Here is a 25,034-nt window from a genome sequence, read left to right as displayed (position 1 = left end):
ATGTAATATTCAATAATATAAGCTAGATTTTTTAAGTCCTTATCAGGCTTAGGGTAAGATCTGAGTAAAAGGCATATGATTAAAACTTTCAAAATGACAAATGATGCTCAAAATATTCTTTATTTTTAACTTTCTGCTTACAAGTTGTTCCATATATTTAATCAAAGGTATGTCCAATAAATATAACAATAATTTCAGTAAATTATGTGACTATAAGGATTTTCATGAAAAACACTATTTAATCAGACAATATAACTCAGCTACTGAGGAATATGATTAAAATCTTATTATTTTTTTTTATCTAATGACTGATTAGTCAGAAAACAAAAAGAAAAATATTCTGAAATCATGAATCATTTAGGAGTAATGATTCTGATAATTCATCCAGTGGAACTTACACTGAATTTTATTACAGAATTACCATGCTATCTGGAAGAAATGTGAATTGGCTTTGAATGGTCTGAATTCGATACGGCAATATGAAACCACATGAAGTGATTGCTTCAAAATGAACTAAAACAAGACTCACACAGGAAGGAGGGAGAGTATAAATTATCTTTTTGTAGATATAAAATAATATTTTTCTTAATTACATTGAGATATAACTGACGTACAACACTGTGTAAGTCTAAGATGTATAATGTGTTGATTTGATGCACATTCATTGAAGTATGATGACCAATTTAGGATTAGCTAGTACCTCATGATCTCACATAATTATTTAATATCACTTCATTTTGGTGGTGAGAACTTTTAAGATCTACTCTCATAGCAACAGAAAAGTATAAACTCTAATAAAGTTGTAGTAAGTAAAGAATAGCATTTTTGCATTATTATTTTTAAAAGTAATAAAGGCTGGTATAAAAAACACAATAATTATAACTTTAAATCATGATTGTTCTAATTGAGAATATTATAAAGCTATATCAATTTTATGTTAAAGTGTCATTATATTATATTTTTAAAATCTGAATTAATGACATGAAACCTTTACTAATGAATGCTTTTATCCATAAATTACTTTAAAACAAAGTCCAGTTAACTTATAAAGTATATATTTTTAAACTTTACATGTATGCACATTTATACATACAGAAATGTACTTCACATAATATCACTGCAATCTGTGCATTATTCAGTACTTCAAGCTTTATATCAATAAATCACATATGTGTAGGTATATATTAATAATAATTAATATGATGGCCGACTGAATGAATCAACAGTGGAACATGGAAAATTTACTAAGAATAAATCAAAAATCAATAATTATTCATTGGTTTATCAAAATATGAATTAATAATCATCCATTTGCCACTATCTCAATTTGATTAATTTCCTACTGTAATGATTTTTTCCCATATTAAAAAGAAACTCATTTTTCCTTTTTCTCTTCCTCTCTCTCTTCTCATTACACCAAATCTCCTAGCAATTTTATTGCTTCTATACTTTCTATTCTTGTTTTAAACATATGTTTTGGGTCTGTAACATCTAGGTGAGATAAATAAGGGAAGGAAGAAATTTGACTTTTAACTAATGCAGTCAGATTTAACATTCTGCCACTGCTGAACAACAAGTTTGCAGTATTTCATATAGTGTACTTTTAAAAAGTAAAAACTTCAAAACTATGTTATATAAGACTTGCAGTTATAAAAGCAAGTATTCTCCCATTTGCTTTTCTATACTTGAATTTAAAAATAATAAAATCTTCCAAGTAATAAGAGAAGTTTTTAAGATATCACTAAAATTATAATTTTATTATAGGAGGGTTATACTGTATTTCCGAGGGTGTACCAAACTAGTTATATGACCCTTCAAAAACAGAGAGTTGTGGCAGAAGTTAGTGAGATGCACAGAAGGCAAAATCAGTGATTCAAAGTATGAGAGCTTTGCACACCGTAATGGGTCCTTAGATGAAGGAGACAATTTGCAAAGAACAGGCAGAGGCCTCAGGGAACTAGGTGTGGCCCCCAGCTGACATTTACCAAGGACACAGAGACCTCAGAGCTACAACCACAAGGAGCAAGATGCTAACAATCTGAATGGGTTTGGGATTGGGTTCAATCTCAAAGCATTCAAAAATAAAAACCAACAAGCAAACAAAAAACCTATTAACATCTTGATTTTAGCATAATGAGACATGTACTAGACTTTTGACCTACAGAATAGGAGATAAAAAATATTTTTAAGATGCTAAATTTGGTAACTTTTTTTTTTCAGAGTATGAAACATGTGTTTATTACTGTAAGCATTAATAATTAATTTTCTATTTACTACTAATGTAAAAAAATTAAATAATCCATTTATTTATTATGACTATACAAAGGTGTGATAAAGTACATGTACTGATTAGTGGTTATATTCCTTTTTTTTTAAAATTTTATTTTATTTTTAAACTTTACAATATTGTATTGGTTCTGCCATATATCGAAATGAATCCACCACAGGTATACATGTGTTCCCCATCCTGAACCCTCCTCCCTCCTCCCTCCCCATACCATCCCTCTGGGTCGTCCCAGTGCACCAGCCCCAAGCATCCAGTATCGTGCATCGAATCTGGACTGGCGACTTGTTTCATACATGATATTATACATATTTCAATGCTATTCTTCCAAATCATCGCACCCTCTCCCTCTCCCACAGAGTCCAAAAGACTGTTCTATACATCAGTGTCTCTTTTGCTGTCTTGTATACAGGGTTATCATTACCATCTTTCTAAATTCCATATATATGCGTTAGTATACTGTATTGGTGTTTTTCTTTCTGGCTTACTTCACTCTGTATAATAGGCTCCAGTTTCATCCACCTCATTAGAACTGATTCAAATGTATTCTTTTTAATGTCCGAGTAATACTCCATTGTGTATATGTACCATAGCTTTCTTATCCATTCATCTGCTGATGGACATCTAGGTTGCTTCCATGTCCTGGCTATACAGTGCTGTGATGAACATTGGGGTACACGTGTCTCTTTCAATTCTGGTTTCCTCAGTGTGTATGCCCAGCAGTGGGATTGCTGGATCGTAACTTTTTATTGCAACAATAGAATGCTAACACAGTTACACAAGACCAAAGGCATAATAAAACAAGCACCTTTTTTTCTTATCCAGTTCAAGAACTAGACTTCCCTGTAGAAGAGACAGTAAAGAATCTGCCTGCAACACAGGAGACCCAGGTTTGATTCCTGGGTCAGGAAGATCCCTGGGAGAAGGAAATGGCAACCCACTCCAGTATTCTTGCCTGGAGAATCCCATGGACAGAGGAGCCTGGCAGGCTATAGTCCAGGAGTTGCATAGAGTCGGATATGACTGAGTGACTAACACACTCAAGAACTAGAAACAGAATTTTTTCTGACAAGTCTCTATTACAAACAAAGGATGGAAAGATGAAGTGTATCTCAGAGCTCCTGGACAGGGATCTACTTAAGTTTCAGAGTATTAGAACTTAACACTGTTGGTGCATATGCCAGGATTAGTTGAAACAACATTTTGTTCTAAAAATTTTTGGACTTGCTACACAATTTCTGGTAATTGGTACACCTAGAGAGTCAGACAATAAAAACAATGGCATATTAGCAGGGAACTTAGTGCATCACCAAGGAGGTAAAATATGAAAATGAATCTAGCTGATGCTGGAAGAAAACACTGAATGTATGAATTCTCCTTTCAAGGTCTGCATTAAGAAACTTTTCTGTACATTGATGTATTTGTTTATTAATTTTGTAAAAAATCTAATCAAGTATGGAAGAATGCTTAGGAGATAATTAAATATAAACATATGATCATGAAGAGTCAGCTATAACATGAAATAATGAGCAATTCAAATAATGAAATGTCTGATTAACAAAAGCATCTTTTATATGAGGACAATTATCAAAAGATCATAAGGCATTTATGAGGAATGCAACTGCTCAATCAACAGAAAGAAATCAAGCACTTATCCCTCCCTACAAAAACACTATGCAGAAATCTTGAGGGCTTCAAATTTTATTGGAATTTTAATAAAAATGATTCCCTTATATTCCTTTGATTTATTTCCTAGTATAATACTATGAATTCTAATTCATTGTTCATTTACCTTTGGACTTACACTGTACTTTATATGTTCTGAAGTTTGCAAATCAACAATATATTAATATTATGCAATGCTTATAAACCCTGTATTCTCTAAATTAGTCATAGCTTCCTTCCTTCTAATTATTTGTTACTAATCATCACTCAAAGCTAAAAGACTCTTGTAATCTAGGCAGGCAGAGCCCTTCTCTTCAAAGACTGATTTCATAGGCCACAATTCTTCCTGAATTCTTAAGTAAATGGGAGCAAATATATAATATAACATAAAACTATAGCTGCAGGTCATTTTAACTTAGAACAACCTGCACATACTCCAAAAAATTAAAATCAATATGAGTTATCTACCTTAAATCTCAAGACACATTTATATGAGTAAGAATACTACTAAAAAAGGGTAGAGTGATGAAATTTTGTGAAAATAAGAAATACTGGTTAATTATAAATTGGAAAGATCACACATCTGAATGCTACCTGGTTAGAATAAGGGTTGGGGGAAGAGGGTAACAATGATTAAGACAGTATCTATTACTTGTAGCATGTTGTCTGTTTATGCTCTCTGTAGCAGAGACAGCAACTCACATGTCCATTTACATGATGTGGTATGAATAAACAAGCACATTCAAAAGAAAAAAAGAATCAATGTAAGGGAGAAGAGAAAAAAAAAAGAAACACTGAACAGAAAACATAAGATAATTATTTCTGATGTAAAAATTGCTAAAGATAAACAAGTACTAGTTTGATTTCTATTTATCTTATTGCAATGTTTTGAACACAGTTGAGTTACAATGATGCAAATATAAGTAGCAATTAATATTATACTTGCATATTACACTACACATTTATTACTTTAAATATATTTGTATCTATGGAGTGCTTTTGTTTTAGCAAATTATAAAGATTTAATTTCTAGATTTCAGTTTAATATATATTATTTGTGATATATCTCTTCACAGGGAAATAATAAAAGGAGAGATAACTGGTGATTCAAACATAATTGTTATGATATTATATATTGTATTCTCTAGATTTAGCAACTATTGCCTAAAAAAATATTTTTATGTAGGATTTATACCTTTGTTTTCTCGCCAAGATAACATATGTAATCTTAGAAAAGCAAAGTATGGGGGATAGAAGTAAAGATAGTCACAGTTGAAAGTGTGATCTGGGAAAACATGAGATAATCTGAATAGAGTAAAGGAGGAGAAAATCTTAACATACATTCTCAAGACAAGGATACTTTAGGTTAGGTATATAATCAGATAACATAATACAAATGTTACATAATTTATATTATTTGGTGTATTAACATTAAGGAGCTGGATGTCTGGAGAGAAAGTGGAAAATGGTACACCTGCATAAATCTATGACTACAAAAATTATTTTTTCTAGTCCCTTGGTAATTCAACATTCCATGAAATTTGAGATGAAATTCAGCAATAATAAAAATAAGAATACTTTATATGCTTTAGTTATATTTTATAGGTGTCTCAGAAACAATATAAAGCATGCTTTAATATGACAAATGAAACTGCAAAATTTGTTAAATTTACTTAATGGCAATTAAGTGACAATAGTTGTCCAACAACAAAACATAAAGAAAGAAAGTGAAGTCTCTCAGTCGTGTCTGACTCTTTGCAACCCCATGAACTGTAGCCTACCAGGCTCCTCTGTCCATGGAATTCTCTAGGCAAGACTACTGGAGTGGGTTGCCATTTCCTTCTCCAGGGGATCTTCCCGACCTAGGGATCGAACCTGGGTCTCCTGCATTGCAGGCAGATGGTTTACCCTCTGAGTCACCAGGGAAGCAATATAATACCAAGTTGTCAAATAACAGATATGCAATGGTCTATATGTGAAATATCTAGCTATTGTTGTATACTTGTTGAACCTCAAATTAAACTTGTTAAAAAATGAAAAGATTATATTTAGAATTTCACAGAAAGATAACTAGTTTCAGTTCTTTCATAAAACATACCTAATGATTCTGTATCTCACTACAGTTGGAAGATTTGATCATTATTTACTGATGATTACTACAGCCCTGAAGTAGTACTTTATAGAAAATCGTTATTTTCTATATAACATTCCTCACTGCTGGCAAGCATTCTTGAAGAACCTTCATGGGTGAAGATGAATAACATAGTGAATATTAGTGTCTTCTTTTTATCCGAGAGGGCAGCAGAGACAAATGGCTTTGTCTCTAACCCTTCATTCAAGCATAACACAGAATCACTCCCTGAAGACTGTAGGCCTAAGTAGTTACTATAACTGGAGTTTTCTTATCTTGGTTCAATGAACATTGGGCACAAGAGATTTTTGCAAAAGTGATAACCTTTTGGGTAATAGCACCACTAACATATTTGCATTATTTTTTTCATAGCTTGTATCTAAGACTATGCAAAATAGGCACAGAATATGTGAATGCACACATTTAGACACTGATGTTAAATGTAGATTATGACATTATTCTCAGTGAAGAATTTTCATACTATTATACTCAATTTCTAAAAAATCAAAGAGAAAAGGCTTTCCCAGAACAAAGATGTCTTAGCTGTGTCAGATGCACAACTTATCACTGTCAATGCCTATACCTACTCTTCTTTATTCCCCTTGGGCTCAAAGAAACGACTTTACCTCTTTTTATCAAAAATAAACACATTTATCTACTCTTGACTCAAACTCCATCCAACTTCAAAGAATCTTATATTTACTATCCATCTCTTCATAAGTAGGGAACATTTGTAGATATAAGATTTCTGGAGAAAGGAATATACATTTACAAATAGGCTGTCTGTAATTACCAGTTGCCTTCTAAAAGGTTGACCCATTTTATGATCCCCAAAATAATCATAACAGTTTCCTTCTAGGCCACATATTTAGTGTCAAAATAAATGCTATTGTCTCTTTTGAAATGTGCTGACTACATGAAAAATGTCAATTACCTGCCATTCTGTTATATTTCTCTTACTATAATGGTTCCAACAATTGCTCATACATTTCTGGTTAATTGCTGTTTATGCATTATTTTTTAAAGTATTCATTTCAAAGAGTGCTTCAGAAAGAATCTTTACATGTATATAATGTATGTGTGTGTGTACACACATATATATACATAATACATATATGTAGGTACACACAATATTCTTTAAAGTTATCATAGAAGAATTCAATCTCAAATTATTTCTACTAATCTCTAAACAATCTTTTAGGATCTTGGAAATAAGAACTAACCTTTGTGTCTCACTTTTCTCCTCTAAAAAATTAAATGAATTAACATATTCAACCTACTTAGAATAAAGATTGGCAGAGCAGAGGCATTTAATAAATGTTAATAATAAAATACTAAATATTTTATCATCATTGCCTAAAAGGCAGTTAAATACATTTTTACTGACAGCATTTTGAAATATTTATTATTTTAAGTTGGTGCTGGCTCTTTTTCTCTAAAACAGAATTTTATTTTAAAAAATATAGGCCAATGTATTAATATTTAATTTAATGGCTTCTAGAATTTGAACCTTCAAACTTTAGCATCACAACACTATAAATGTTCTCTCGTTTCTCTATCACATTAAAATTTAATTTGTTTTCTAGTGTATAGTTATACTTCTTTTTGCCTAGACTACATATTTATGAACCAAGTATGAAATTTTCCCAGGATGTTTTAGATCTTAGGACAAAGATTTTGATAGCATATAAATTGGTACACTTATTTTATTAATTGTGATATAAATACTTTCATTTTTTACATTCTGTGAAAGTATTTTAATGAAGTACAGTTGATTTACAATACTATACCATATTCAGCAGTACAAAATTCAATATTTTTATCGATTACAATCTATTTAAAGTTATTACAAAATAATGACTATATTTTTCTCTGCTGTATAATATTCCTTACTGCTTATTTATCTTATACATAGTAGATTGTGTCTATTAATCCACTACCCTCCTCTCACCCACCCTCTTTCCCTCTCATCATTGTTAACCTCTAGTTTGATCTCTACATCTGTGAGTCTTGTTTGTTTTTCTTATATATATATATATGTATATGTATATACATCTGCTTACTTTTATTTAAATTTTCCACATATAAGTGGTGGGTGGTAATAGAGTATATATTTCTGTGTCTAACATTTCACTAAGAAAAATACTCTTTAAGTCTGTTCACGTCATTACAAATGGCAGTTTCATTCTTTTCTATGGTTGGGTAGTATTCCATTATATATCCAGGAATCAGGAGATTTTTGCAGATGTAAAACTGGAAACACACTAAAATATTCTGTTTGATATAATAAAAAGTTTGCATAAAGAACTTCTGCTGCATGCCAAAATGCCATGATGTCTGGGGGAAAAGTACTATTGTGATCACTTTAGTTGGGAAAAGAACTAGCACCTTTCTCATGAAATATTATTTTTACATGAAAAATTACTGACAGAAGAAAATGCTTAATATTCAGAATTGGTTATAATACAATCATTGTCTTCCAAATGAATGGCCTCTTTAAGGGAAACAAATGATGATAGCATGCTTTGCCAATGATAAAATTTGAATTGAAAAATTTTGAAAAACTGTTACAATTAATTTAAGAGCTCTGGATACTTAAAGACTATACTGACAAAACTGATGGTAATGTTAATCGATGTTATATTTTTATCATAAAGTATATCAACTTTGACAGATCTGCATTACTGCCAGAACTAATATTTTCTAACCAACAAAAGTACAATGTTACAAAATCATTCATTAATAGAAGAACATTTCAAAGTGCAAAATAGATGAATGGATTATAACATAACAAATTATAACATTATCACAGATATCATTTCAGATTTCATTTTGCGACTAACATTTTAAGGAAATATTATTTATCAAATTATAGTGTAGTAGCCAAGAAGAATATCACAGGTATCTGAAAATAAATGTGCTTCCCTTTACTAAGTTCATATCAGAGTGAGGCCAGGTTTTCTTTATACACAGAACAATGTATTTCAACAGACTGAACACAGAAACAGCTTGGAGAATCCTGCTGTGTTCTACTAAACTAGGTACTAAATAGATTTGAAACACTATAAATTTTGCCATCTTTCTCATTAATATTTTTTTTGAAAATACAGAATTTAATAAAATGTTATTTACATTCCCATAAACTTTCATATTGCTATTTTCAGTGAATTATGAAATATTTATTTTTAGAAGTTTTATCTTCTAATATAATACAGTTGATAGATATGCATGAAATAAACAAAAGTTATTTGGGGTTGACACCAATTACTGTGTAAAAGTATCCTCAAATCTAGAAGTTTGACCACAATCACCCAAATAAATAAGTAAATTATGGTGAAGAATAACCACCTTATTCTGAAAAGCCAGTTCACTGCAAAGTTGAAAGACCTAGTGTAACACTACCTCAATGGAAAACTCAGTCTGCAACTCACTTTGGACAATTAGTTTAGTGACAGTAATGATACCTACTCTCAAGTTGCTACAAGAGGAGTAGGCCAGGCCTATATGAACTGCTTTTTAAAAATAAAACTAGCTGTTATTGTTAAGCATACTGTTTGCAAATGTTTTTCTCTGTAATAAGGTATGTTTTCTACTCATCCTGAATCACATGGTCTGAATTTGGTAAGGAGGCTACATTAAAAACTTTGAGCTTCTGTTAGAAAAGATGAAGGAAAGAACAGACTTGTTTATTAAAAATAGTAACTACATCTTTAAGCTAGTATATAGGATTTCTGAAATTCTAAATTAAGCTAAAAACATTTCTTGTCATTTTAATCATTTGAAATGCTACAACTGATCCCCCACCATGATATCTAACTTTATCCCTGAGCTTCTTTGAAATAGTACTTCTTTTCTTAATAGACAAAAGCAATGGCATATTAAAACTTGTCCCTAACTCACAGCATAACAAAACTTTATAGAAAATGTTAACTCCTTGGAGTTGTAGATTAACAAAGAAAATTCTGAAGGTAATTGAATTCAGTTGAGACTCTAATCATTAACCAACTTTCGGCTTCAATATTGCTATTAATTTGTGATTGCATGCCAGTTGGTAAGGAATGAAACCAAAGAACGAAATTCTATCATGATTTGTATAATTCCCAGTTAGTGATGGTTTAGTTCAAGATGGCAACTGTAACAAACAAGCCTCAAAACATATAATCAATTAGAAATGATAAAAGCTTATTACTCAAGTGACGTCCCAAAGTTGTGTTCCATGTCTGTGGCTATCTCTCCAAGAAGCAGTCATTTGAGCACCGAGTTCCCTGCATTCCATGGTTCTGCCATTTCAAGGCATGCTTTCTAAGTTTCCCATGCTGTTCTGCATGAAAACAGTGGGATAAAAGGAGTATGAAGATCACTTGTAAAAGAATCTTAAGAAGGGGCATACATGATTTCTCCTAACACTCACTTGATTACCTGGAATTCCAGCTTGTTCCTGCATTTGCTTAAATAAGCCTGGACATTAGTACAGCTGTGGGGCAATGATAGGGGAAACAAGTAGCCTAGCACAATGATTACAGTGTTCATTAATAGATGAAGGGCTTCCCTTGGAGCTCAGTCGGTAAAGAATCTGCTTGCAATTCAGAAGGCCTGGGTTCCATTCCTGAGTCGGGAAGATCCCCTGGAGAAAGAAATGGCAACCCAGTTCAGTATTCCTGCCTGGAGAATCCCATGGATAGAGGAGCCTGGCAGGTTACATCCAGTCTATGGTGTTGCAAGAGTCGGACATGACTGAGCAACTAAGCACACACACAGAACTAGATGAAAGAAGGAAGACAGACCCATAATCCTGGGCCTTACAAGATTTTTCAACATTTCAATTTAGATTGAACAATTTGGTATCTACATGGGGATGAGGTCATATCCCTGGCATAAAAATATCATTAGTGGCATAAAATTCTAATGGCTGTGTAGCAATCTTTCTATTTTGTATTATTTAATAACGGTCTCAGACTAAAAGCTTACTCTTCTAAACCCATGAGAGTAATTGGCTGTAGGGGAAAAAAAATAAAAGATGAGATTTAGTCAAAATCAGTTCAGTTCAGTTCAGTCATTCAGTCGTGTCTGTCTCTTTGTGACCCCATGAATCGCAGCACACCAGGCCTCCCTGTCCATCACCAACTCCCGGAGTTCATTCAAACTCACATCCATCGAGTCGGTGATGCCATCCAGCCATCTTCATCCTCTGTCGTCCCCTTTTCCTCCTGCCCCCAATCCCTCCCAGCATCACAGTCTTTTCCAATGAGTCAACTCTTCGCATGAGGTGGCCAAAGCACTGGAGTTTCAGCTTTAGCATCATTCCTTCCAAAGTCACGTTGGCCTCATTCAAATACTAAAAATGAACTTTTAACTCATTTCACTTAATTAAGAAGTCTTTTGGGTTTAAATCACTGTTTTTTTAATAGATGAATTGTTTATATAATATACTATAGGCTCATAGTTTGATTCTGTATGTATACAGATTAAAAAGAATGAAGTGAAATAGATTTCAAGAGTAAGAAATCTACTAATGCAATTTTTTAGTGTACTGTAGTTCATCATTATTTATTCACTAATCATTAATCAAGAGTTACAGATTCATGTTATTTGAAATTTGCTATGCAACATATTTTTAGGAGCAAGTTACAGAAGAAAGCAATAAATTATATTTAGCACTGAAATCTGGCATCTTAATTTTTTTATTGAAAAATTTATTTAGGTCAACTTTTATGTCTTTTCTTACAAAGATGTCTCATTTTCAGCCACTTCTGATATTCAATATTTAAACATACATCACATTTTATTTAATCAGTTTGTTCTAAAATTCTCATATTAAAAACTTTCTATAATCTACCTATCTATCATTATTGGATGTTTGGGATTAGGCCATTCCTGAAGGAAAGCATAGTTCAGCAGCAGGTAGGTCTCCTGCTCAGAGTGAAGTGAAGTGAAAGTCATTCAGTCGTGTCTGACTCTTTGTGATCCCATGGACTGCAGCCCACCAGGCTCCTCTGTCTGTGGAATTCTCTAGGCAAGAATACTGGAGTGGATTGCCATTCCCTTCTCCAGAAATGAAAGTTGCTCAGTCATGTCCAACTCTTTGCAACCCTGTGAACTATACAGTCCATGGAATTCTCCAAGCCAAAATACTAGAGTAGGTAGTCTTTCCCTTCTCCAGGGGATCTTCCCAACCCAGGGTTCGAACCCAGGTATCCTGCATTGCAGGCAGATTCTTTACCAGTTGAGCCAAAAGGGATATTTAAAACAGAGTAGGAGATCTTTATTTTATTTCCTGTACAATTAAATCATCTTCAGTCTGCCTAGTATAGACAATGCTATTTTCTCAAAAAGTTCATATATTAATATTACAATCTAGTTGTTCCACTTTGGCTTGTTCCATCAATAAGACAAAAAGAAAACCCACAGAACTGGACAAAATATTTGCAACCAAAGCAAGCAACAAGAGAGTAATCTCCAAAATATGCAAATAGCTCATTTAGCTCAATAAAGAAAATAATAAAAAATGGGTGGAATATCTAAACAGACATTTCTCCAAAGATGACATACAGACTGCCAAGAGGCACAAGAAAGATTCTCAGCTTCACTAATTGTTAGAGAAATCCATATCCAAACTACAGTGAGGTATCACCTCACACCAGTTAGAATTGCCATCATCAAAAAATTACAAACAAAATATGCTAGAGAGGGTGCAAAGAAGAGGGATTCCTGCTACACTGTTGGTGGGAATGTAAATTAGTACAGCCACTATGCAGAACAGTATGGAGATTACATAAAAAAACTAAAAATAGAGCACCATATAATCCAACAATCCCACTTCTTAGCAATCATCCACAACTTGAAAAACCCTAACTTAAAAGAATACATGTACCCCAATGTTCATCACAGTACTGTGTACAATAGCAAGAACATGGAAGCAATGAAATGTCCATCATCGGAGGTATGCATACAGCAGATGTGGTACATAATAAATACAATGCAATATTGTTCATCCATTAAAAAGAATGAACCAATGCTGTTTGCAGTAACATGGATAGACTTGTATGAAGGAGACAGGAAGAATAAAAGAAAAGCTATCCTTGGCAAGGGCCACAAAAGAAATTTGATAAACTGGTTGCTATAAGGGATGAGACTCTTGGAACAAGTCCAGAGGGAACAGTTCATAGTCTTGAAAACAAGATATGATCTTGGGGCCGGAAAATCAACCCCAGACTGTTTCTCAACTGGTGTCTCAGAGTCAAATGTTTTACATATCTGGTGGAAAATCTATAGATAAGAATATTGGTCTTAGTTACTGATTTGTTATTGATTACTGTTTCTTAGTTATTCAATGGTTAATGATCACTTTGTTCTTTGGCCCTGAAGGCCACATGAGTTATTGCTTAACTCCCTGCATATTCTTTCATTCACAGCTGAAAGTATAATAAAGCTGGCTTGGATTCAGTTTCAGCACCTTCACCTTGGAGTGGTGTGGTCCCCATATTCTCGCTTTTCACTGAATTCTTGTGTCTTGTTTCTTATTCTCCCCGGTATCATGCTTTCGGAAACCCTGCTTGTTGAACCGGTCTCGATACTTGCAGATTATATACTGAGACAAGTAAATCAGACATGGAAAGACATTTCATATGATATTGTTGGTATGTGGAATATAAAGAAATGGTATAAATTAATCTGTTACAGATTAAAAATGAATCTAAAACAGACCTTGAGTCACAGATGTAGAGAACAAACTTGTGGTTTCCAGTGTGGAAAGAGGAGAGGGGATGGATAAATTGGAAGAACAGGTTGAAATATACACACTACTACATATAGAACATATAACTAATAAGAACCTACTGAATAGTACAGGAACTCTATTCAACATTCTGTAATGACCTATATGGGGAAAGAATCTAAAAAGGAGTGGATATCTGTGTATGCATAACTGACTTATTTTTCTGTAAAGCAGAAACTAACACATTAAATAACACATGTGTTAAATAAATTAACACATCAAATATGTTCGAACTTAAAAAAAACAGCAATATGAAGAAACCAATATATATTCATAATTTTGGTTATAGAAGTAGGATTATACCACTTTCAACAGTTAGAACCAAACATGAAACAATGGACTGGTTCTAAATTGGGAAAGGACTACATCAAGGCTGTACATTGTCACCCTGCTTATTTAAATTATATGCAGAGTACAAAAAGCAAAATTTGGGGCTGGATGAAGCAAAAGCTGGAATCAAGATTTCCAGGAGAAATATCAATAACATCAGATGTGCCGGTGACCACCCTTATGGCAGAAAGCCAGAAGGAGAACTAAAGAGCCTCTTGATGAAGGTGAAAGAGCAGAGTGAAAAAGCTGGCTTAAAACTCAACATTAAAAAACAAAGATCATCACCTGGTCCCATCACTTCATGGCAAATAGATGGGGAAACAATGGAAACAGTGACAGATTTTATATTCCTGGGCTCAAAAATCACAGCAGATGGTGACTGCAGACATAAAATTAAAAGATGCTTCCTCTTTGGAAGAAAAGCTATGAGAAACCTAGACAGTATATTATAAAGCAGAGACATTACTTTGTCAACAAAGGTCCATCTAGTCAAAGCTATGGTTTTTCCAGTAGTCATGTATGGATATGAGAGTTGGACCATAAAGAAGGCTGAGCACCAAAGGACTGATGCTTCTGAACTGTGGTGTTGGAGAAGACTCTTGCAAGTCCCTTGGATGGCAAGGGGATCAAACCAGTCATTCTAAACCTTCATTCAACCTAATCCTTCAACCAGGATTCTAAAGGAAAATCTATCCTGAATAGTCATTGGAAGGACTGATGCTGAAGCTGAAGCTCTAATACTTTGGCCACCTGATGCGAAGAGCTGACTCATTTAAAAGGACCCTGATGCTGTGAAAGATTGAAGGCAGGAGGAGATGGGGAAGACAGAGGACAAGTTGGTTGGATGGCATCACCGACTCAATGCACATGAGTTTGAGCAAGCTCTGGGAGACAGTGAAGGACAGGGAAGCCTGACATGCTGCAATCCACGAGGTTGCAAAGAGTTGGACACAACTGACTGACCAAGCAACAGCACCATTTCATTTCCCTTAATGAAAATGAAATAATAAGCATATTCTTTTACTTGAGTTTATCAGTAAATATTTTGTATAATAACAATAACAATATTGATAATATAAACTGTAAACTTTCCTTGAGAAATTATTTTTCTAATTTCAAGTCTCTACTATTCTTTTGTCTTGTGTGTGTTAGTCATTCAGTCCTGTCTGACTCTTTGCAGTCCCAATGACTGTACCCGCCAGGCTCATCTGCCCATGGGATTCTCCAGGTAAGAATACTGGAGTGGGTTGCCAGTTCTTTCTCCAGGAGATCTTCCTGACCCAGGATCAAACCTGGGTCTCCCACATTGCAGGCAGATTCTTTACCATCTGAGCCACCAGGTAAGCCTTTTGTCTTTATTTGGTCTTAAATTTATTAACTTTGTTCTTCAATTTTAGAAATAATTAAAAGTATTTTAAATTCTAAAATGTTGGCAATAATTAGAAACTCTTTAAACTTATTTGAGTACTCATTGTGTAACTAAAGAGTGAGAATTTTGAACCTAATATATGTAGAATGGAAAAAAAAAAAACAAATATACATAGAATGGAAACATGAATTAAGAATGTAATATTGTGCTTTGAGTTATAATAATAGCATTTAGTGAGCACTTACTATTTATCAGAACTTACTTTGATAATTGTGTGTGTATGTGTATGTGCAAATTTCTGATTCTTTAAACAGTTACCAGAGGTATAAGCTCTTGTGTAGCACAGGAAAGTAAACTGAGTCAGATAATAAATAACCAATGGATAACCAATTGGACAATGGCAGTTAATATGTGGTGAAAGAATAATTTAATTCAGTGAAAGGATGAACTACATATTTTTTTACCTATATAGCTCATTACTTGAAAGCTCAGAATGTGTCTGTCACTCTATTAAGTAGAATTATATACATTATATTATTTAAGTCTCATTACCACAGCATCAAATACATATAAGTGTCCCTATTTTAGAGAGGATATTACTGATGCTTAGAGTTTCAGTAATTTCTGAAATAGCTTAACACTCTCTAGTATACAGTTGGGACACAGAATCATATATATATATGGACTAGTCTGCTGCCTAATGTAAAGGATGCTAATGAACATTTTGGCATAGTTTTCCACTGAAAGAGAATAATAGGATGTTCAATGAAACCTGGATCATGTTGGAGCAGTTAATATTCCACTATTAAGCAGAAAAAAATTAAAATGTTTTAATTTGTTTTTCACTGTAATTCTATATGCAGACATCTGCAAATTCTTGAATATGAGCATAATCCAAAGTCAGGCAGCATCTTTCCTCTGCAGTGCGACACACTGGACTTTGACACAGAGCAGACACAGAAGAATATGTACTTTGCCATGTTTTAGTTTTGTCAGAAAGCTATTGACAAGTCCAGCTGCCTAATACTGTCAGCCTGAAATCTATTGTAGGCTTGCAGAAAATGTCACGTGGATATATTTACATATCCCCAGGCCACACTCTATGCTATCATTGGACTGTCAAATATATAGTTGATGGAAACTTTAAAAATTCTTAGGCAACCTATCCGTTTCAAATATGTCCCTTCTACATGCCCTGATATATCTTTTTTGCTTTGGACTTACATTGATAGCCTAGCTATACAAGCTTAAGCACACTGAAAGAGAGTATTCCAGCATTTTTTAAAGTACATTTAGGGAATTCCCTGGTGGTCCCAGGTGGCGCTGACGGTAAAGAGCCTGCCTGCCAATACAGGAGATGTAAGAGACATGGGTTTGATATCTGGATCAGGAAGATGCCGTGGAGGAGGGCATGGCAATCCACTCCAGTACTGTTGCCTGGAGAATCCCACAGAGGAGCCTGGCAGGCTACAGTCCATAGGATCGCAGAGTCGGACACGACTGAAGTGACCTAACACTCAATACACTGGTGGTCCAGTGGTTAAGATGCTGTGTTTCATTGCAGGTGGTATGGGTTTGATTTCTAGTTTGGGAACTAAGTTCATGCATACCATGTGGTGTGGCCAAAGAAAATAAAAATTAAATAAACAAAAATACATCTAAATTATTTGCTTCATAGTTCCCAATAATTAAAACAATTCTTTTCTTAAACATAGAATAGTTTCTATGTTTTCATTGATGTTTTATTTTGGTTTTTTTTTTGTTCTACTGACTTTTAAAGAGTTAAGAAAGAAATATTTTACAATGTACAAAGGTAAGGAAGGTACACTGTGAAGGTAAATCTTGCTTACTCTGGTTCTTCTGTTAAATAAATTAAACAAAGAGGCTATTAGGCTTTTAAAGTGACTCCCATGCAAACAAAAATCTAGGCCAGATTCAATGCACTAGAATCCAAGAAATTTAAGAAACAAAATTAAGAACAGCCAACTCGGCTTTCTCAAAGAGGCACCAACTTAAGCCTCAGTCAATCAAATTATTTCCTTGCTTCACTTGTATAAATACCTCTTTTCTAGTCCATGTTGGAGGAGTACTCCTAGACACTTTTGACTCAATGTTGCCATTTTCATATCAATATATACTCCAATAAAATCTTTAAAATTTTAATCTTCTTCTGTTTATATTTTAACACTCTAATAAACTAGGTTCCCTTCTTCCTCCCTGTGTATCTACTTTCACTGCAACTCATATACACATGTATGTTTATATATATATATGGATATATATATGGATATATTTACATAAAGCATATATTCATATGAACATGAATGATTCATATTATAAGCATGAATGTGAGTGTTCATATCATTGTTTTATATACATGGTGGCACATTTTACACAATGTTCTGTAATGTACAGCAAACTTTCCACATCAGTACACAAACAACATGTCTCTAATGAGATTAGGAAATGAAAATTTAGATTTATCATTGATGTTCTAAAACTTTAACAGTTTTTTGTGCTCTCCATATCATCTTTAGGTCTGAATTTGGCAATAAGGAGTTCATGATCTGAGCCACAGTCAGCTCCCGGTCTTGTTTTTGCTGACTGTATAGAGCTTCTCCATCTTTGGCTGCAAAGAATATAATCAATCTGATTTTGGTGTTGACCATCTGGTGATGTCCATGTGTAGAGTCTTCTTTTGTGTACTAACTATATTCTAAGTTAGTACAAATATAGTTGTGATTTTCCCTAATATGTATATACCTATACATATGCCCTTGCTGTTCTTTGGAAGGAATGATGCTAAAGCTGAAACTCCAGTACTTTGGCCACTTCATGTGAAGAGTTGACTCATTGGAAAAGACTCTGATGCTGGGAGGGATTGGGGGCAGGAGGAGAAGGGGACGACAGAGGATGAGATGGCTGGATGGCATCACTGACTCAATGGACGTGAGTCTGAGTGAACTCTGGGAGTTGGTGATGGACATGGAGGCCTGGCATGCTGTGATTCATGGGGTCACAAAGAGTCAAACATGACTGAGCGACTGAACTGAACTGAGCTGAATCACAAAAATAGAACATTTTAAAAAAATTTTAAGACTTTAGCTTTAGAGTTATGCCTAAAGACTCACCCTCACCAAAATAACACCTCACTGTACTAACCATTTTGATTTCAGTTTTAGTCTTTTATGTTTAAATTTCAATTAACTTTTCCCCCTACTTTCCAGAGATTTTATATTCATTTTTTTATTTCTTTAGGAAATAAATTAACACATCTTTTCTAAGTCTGTCTTGTTTAACACTATTTATTCAAGCTATGAATTTTCCTTTAGTGTGACTATTAGGTTCTGGTTATAGAGTTTACCTTTTTTTCTTATATATTATGTGATCTAAGTTTTGAGTTTATCTTGTAATTTAGAATGTATACTTTTCTGTGTGTTAACATATCTAATTTCTAGGTGTCAGGCTTTTCAACTTCTAGTTTCTTTTTCTTCCTAGATTAATTTCATATATCATTATGACCTAAGAGTATTATATGTAATTTTTAAGCATTCTCTGTAATTTATGAAGATTTCCTTTGTTTTCTAAATAATGATCAATGTTATATCATGTTTCATGGGTACATGAAAATGTGTATCTTCCTTTGTGAAATTATAGAAAGTTTGATATTTAAATTGGATCTAATGTTCATTGCACTTTATTTCCTTGAAAGCAATATATATTAATATGGAGAATTTATATACCTGATAGATTTTTATAATTTTTATAATTTCTCTAACTTTTTTGCTTGTGTGTATGTTAAAATGAGACGCATATGTTTTGAAGGTTTGATACAAATTTTTCCTGTGATACAATGGAAAACTTAAAACTCAAGATTTAATATTCAGTTCTTAGTTTTTTTGACCTTCTCATGCAGCCTATTGGATCTTAGTTTCATGACCAGGTATCAAAATCATGCCTCCTGCAGTGGAAGTGTGGAATCTTAACCACTGGGCCACCAAGAAAGTCCTGTGTTAGTTGCTCAGTCATGTCTGAGTCTTTGCAACCCCACAACTATAGCCCACCAGGGGTTATAGCCCACTAATTTCCAGACAAGAATACTTAGTCATGTCCAACATTTTGTGACCCCAAAGACTATACAGTCCATGGAATTCTCCAGGCCAGAATACTGGAGTGGGTAGCCTTTCTCCTCCAGGGGATCTTCCCAACCCAGGGGTTGAATGAACCCCACATCACAGGCAGATTCTTGACTATCTGAGCCACCAGGGAAGCCCAAAAAAGTCCTAATACTCATTAAATTTTGATAATTTTTTCTCTTATTTTTCCATGATTTGATTCTGTTTCAGGGTACTTATTTTTAGGTGCAGTTTCAATATCCCTTTTAATTTATTTTTTGCTTTTCATATTGTTAGGTAGAAAGTTAAATTCAGATCAGTTCAGTCGCTCAGTCGTGTCCGACTCTTTGTGACCCCATGAATTGCAGCATGCCAGGCCTCCCTGTCCATCATGAACTCCTGGAGTTCACTCAGACTCACGTCCATTGAGTCAGTGATGCCATCCAGCCATCTCATCCTCTGTCATCCCCTTCTCCTCCTGCCCCCAATCCCTCCCAGCATCAGAGTCTTTTCCAATGAGTCAACTCTTCACATGAGGTGGCCAAAGTACTGGAGTTTCAGCTTTAGCATCATTCCTTCCAAAGGAATCCTAGGGCTGATCTCCTTCAGAATGGACTGGTTGGATCTCCTTGCAGTCCAAGGGACTCTCAAGAGTCTTCTCCACCACCACAGTTCAAAAGCATCAATTCTTCAGCATGAACAACAAGGGGTGGCCTGGGTGAAAAAGATTCAAGATGATGTCTAAACTCTACCCCAGACATGCCCCAGTGTGGCCCAAGAGAGCTCACAAATATGTTACAAAAATAACCACAAGACATTTTCCAATTTCTGAGCATGCCATTGAGGCACACGGTGGATAGAAATAAACCACAAGGACTTTTCCAACTTTGGCATATGGGCCCTTGATGCACAGCTGTTTAATTAAGTAATCTTAGGCAGCCAAGAACCCATTGTGTGTTTAGTCACTCAGTCATGTCTGACCCTTTGCAACCCCATGGATTGTAGCCTGCCAGGCTCCTCTGTTCATGGAGATTCTCCAGGCAAGAATACTGTAGTGGGTTGCCACGTCCTCCTCCAATGGATCTTCCCAACCCAGGGATTGAACCCAGGTCTCCCGCATTGCAGGCAGGTCCTTTACTGTCTGAGTCACCAGAGAAGCCCAAGAACCCATTAAGGATTCATAAACATGCTATACATACATACATCTGATTATAATAGGTGTTAGAGAAGACTCTTGAGAGTCTGTTGGACTGCAAGGAGATCCAACCAGTCCATTCTGAAGGAGATCAGCCCTGGGATTTCTTTGGAAGGAATGATGCTAAAGCTGAAACTCCAGTACTTTGGCCATCTCATGTAAAGAGTTGACTCATTGGAAAAGACTCTGATGCTGGGAGGGATTGGGGGCAGGAGGAAAAGGCAATGACAGAGGATGAGATGGCTGGATGGCATCACCAACTAGATGGACATGAGTCTTGAGTGAACTCCGGGAGTTGGTGATGGACAGGGAGGCCTGGCGTGCTGTGATTCATGGGGTCACAAAGAGTCGGACACGACTGAGTGACTGAACCGAACTCAACTGAATTATGGGAAAGACATACACAATAATGCCTGTTGTTATAGAACTTTTAACTGTTAGTCAAAAATCTCAGTCCATGCGCACCTAGATGAATATGTAAAAGTCCTATTCTGCATGTCCCCAGACACACCTGCTTCCCTGACTGGTCTTGATTATACAGCCACTTACACTTCCTTTTCTAATTGGTGGCAGGTACAAGCCCTATTTTCCATAGGACAGAACCAAGAGGAAAAGACAGGAAGTATAAAAAATGGAAGCTAAGCCTGATCATGGTCACTCCTTTAGGGTCAGCCTACTCCCATGTATCGGGAGTGTACTATCCACTAGGTGTTTAATAAAAGTTTTGCCTCCTTGAGCTATACCTAGTCTGCTGTTTCGAATCTCTGCTATGATGAGAAAAGAACCAAGAAATACTGATTATTTGAGCTGTAATTAGTCCATCCTTTCTTTGTTACAACAAGAAAAGAACCCAGGGAAATAAACCAACTTTAAATTATCAAAATTTTGTTTCAAGCTTTTAGCTACTTTCTAAGTAAATATCAGTTTCATTAGATTTTTCCAGAAGAACTCTATGGACAGGGAGCCTAGCAGGCTTCAGTCCATGGAGTTACAACAGTCAGACATGACTGAGAGACTAATACACAATTTCAAAGGAAATTAATTTTCATCAATAATTAGAAACAACACCATGCAACTGTATAAATGTAGGTCAGAATAAATATATATGTGCTTTGTGGCTTCATAAACCATCATTCACTATATCTTTAAACAAAACAGTGGTAATAACAATTCATGGATAAGTAATGAATGACTAGCAATGCAGAGCAACAGAATTGTATTAATATTTCTTTTACAGACTGGGTACAGGGAAATATTTATTTGCAATCTTCCCACAGAAATACCAAAAATATTTATACAAGAAAATGTTTTCCAAATAACTGAAGAACACACAACAAAATTTACTTCTTATACTTTTTAACAGCAGCAATTCTTTGTTTACTTTCTTTTGCTTTCTCCTTCAACATTGACCTGCAAGGACATTACTGTGTTTTCAACAATCTCTTTGTAATGCTTTCAACTTTGCTTTCATTCTTTGTAGGCATCTTTTTTTTTTTTTTTCCCATTTCTGCCATCACATAACTGTCTCCCTATCACACATACACACACATACACATACACACACTCATTTCATTTTTTAATCTTTACAATCTTATTTTATACATGAGATTATTTCAATAATTGTTTAGTTGATGGCTATTTACGAAATCACAATTTGCATGTCTTCTGTGCCACTGCCACTTCAACTGCCATAAATCTTTCTCTTATTTTATCTTATAATACATGTATATTGATCCTCAGCTAACTCTTATTTTATTTCAAGGTTATTAATGCTTTCTGAACAAATTATTTTCTGGATATTCATGTCTGAACAGGAATAAAGATAATTTTAAGAATGAAAGGATTTCTTCTTCTTCAGTATGAGCTCTTTTAAGTTTTGTCTTTATGGTCAGCAAATATTACTTACAAAGGTAAGTCACAATGTAGACTGCCTCTTCATTTTCACTTCTAGGCAGTTGCAAGCTTCTTCCAAACATTTTTGTTTTGTTTGTTTATCGTATTTCATTTACAACCCTGCCTATCCTGCTTCTCAAGAATTAATACCAAAATCCAGTTCAGGAAATATAGCCATCTAGACCACATCTGGGGACTTCCCTGGTGGCTCAGCTATAAAGAATCTGCCAGCCAATGTAGCAGACATGATTTTGATTCCTCGGTCAGGAAGGTCCTGAGGAGAAGGAAATGACAACCTACTCTCGTATTCTTACCAGAGAAATTCCATGGACAAAGGAGCCTGGTTTCTATACTCCATGGGTTCACAAAAAGTTGGACACAACTTAGCAACTAAACAGCAACAAAGACTGCATATATGTTTTCATGTTTCCAAAAGGTAATATTAGGTTTTAATTTCAGATTCTGCTACTTAATTTCAAAAATAACATTTTTTGTTTGCCTTATTTTGCATATGTAGCCAGGAATATTCCCTCCAAATGTCTTCCTGCAGTCCTGAACTACACACATAATTGCAAAGATACATAAATGTACACGTAAATACATACATGCATCTACAATACAGTTATCTCCTAGACTTATAAATGATGACTCTTTAATTTTTTTCTATTTATCTTGTTGCTTTTGGATTTTATGTAGTTTTCAGAGAATAAGGAAACCATTATCTTTATTTATCAGTTAAAATTAGAATAAAAGTTATCTTTATAATATTTAACTTCATTTTTTTTCAAAAAAGCCTGTATTAATATTATCTATGGGTTTTTCAAAAATTATTTTTACCAAAGAATTATTTATAAAGCACCAAAAATAGTGATATAGGTAGTTTGAAAGAAAGCCTGCAGTTTGATGGTGCTGGTAATTAGGTTTTGTTGTCTGGGCCACATTTTATTTGACTTCACACATTTTCATTTGAACACCAACTGTTACAAAGCATATGGACTTCCAAAGCAATCCCATATGCTACAAAATGGCTGGCTGCTATCTACTTAGGATTTAAACAATGATGAGATTTTGTAATGATTGTGAAGTAGGAAAACTTTAAATTCTTTATCTAGTTTAATGTAGATTTTAGAGGCTCTAAAGTACAGAATTATGCTTTTTCTTATGCTAAGTTTTGTTCCTCCTTATGTGCTTTTGAAGTTTGAGTAAGAACGTTTATAAAATATTTTAAAATGTAGTATTCTAAATGAGAACTATTTTGTATTAAATAATAAATTAAATGTAAATAATTGGAATCCCCAGCCATATTTCCATTAATTATCATCATTTTTTGAGAATATTTCCAAAGGTAGAAGATCCCCTTCTGCACCCCTGCAGAAAGATCAACAATTAGACAGCTATGTATGAGCAAAAATAGCTGTAGGAGAGTTCAGGAATCCCCTTAAGAAACTTTAGTAACACTGCTGCTGCTGCTGCTAAGTCGCTTCAGTCGTGTCCGACTCTGTGCGACCCCATAGACAGCAGCCTGAACAGGCAAGAACACTGGAGTGGGTTGCCATTGCCTTCTCCAATGCATGAAAGTGAAAAGTGAAAGTGAAGTCGCTCAGTCCTGTCGGACTCTTTGCGACCCCATGAACTGCAGCCTACCAGGCTCCTCCGTCCATGGGATTTTCCAGGGAAGAGTGCTGGAGTGGGGTGCCATTGCCTTCTCCTTTAGTAACACAGTGCAACAATAAAAGTTGAGAATAATTGCACTAAAAGGGAAAGAAGAACAGTTTCATTTTGTCTGCATCATTCCCCAGGAAGGCACTGTTCAATGCCAAGAGGAAACGCCATGGCCCTAATCAAAAGGAAACTCCATGGCCCTAAAGAGTTTCTGAGCACGCCAAGTGAGTATAGGGTGAGCAACTAGCATTTGTAGTTTTAGGGGGAAGTGCAGAAAGAGACTCTTTCAATTTTACTTTACCCAGAAAGACAAAGATGAGACATAATAAACAGGACATAAGAAGGAAGAAAAGAAGGGTAGGGTCAACTAGTGTCAGTGACCTGCAGGAGCAACTGCAGTTCCCAATGGCCTGCTCTCATTGCCTAAGAAACCGCCAATACAGTCAACACTAAGATTTTGCCCATTAAAATTTTGTGTCTGCAGACACTAACCACCTCAGTTCCTCCTCACCTTCTCCTCTCACTTCATTCTGAAGGCCAGGATCTACACTGGCAGGCAGCCCCAGCCTCTGTGACTGCACAAGTGAAAGATCTCATTTTAGACCCCAGCGGCTGA

At 34.8% G+C, this 25,034-nt stretch overlaps 1 pseudogene; it reads right to left on the bottom strand.

Moving 5' to 3' along the window:
* Positions 1-13,572: 13,572 nt before the first annotated feature.
* The window catches only part of LOC102398872, a 32,127-nt pseudogene continuing 20,665 nt past the window's right edge, over positions 13,573-25,034 (bottom strand).

This window comes from Bubalus bubalis, chromosome 10 (assembly GCF_019923935.1).
Source record: "Bubalus bubalis isolate 160015118507 breed Murrah chromosome 10, NDDB_SH_1, whole genome shotgun sequence".
Lineage (NCBI taxonomy): Eukaryota > Metazoa > Chordata > Mammalia > Artiodactyla > Bovidae > Bubalus > Bubalus bubalis.
This window is presented reverse-complemented; position numbering and strand designations above follow the sequence as displayed.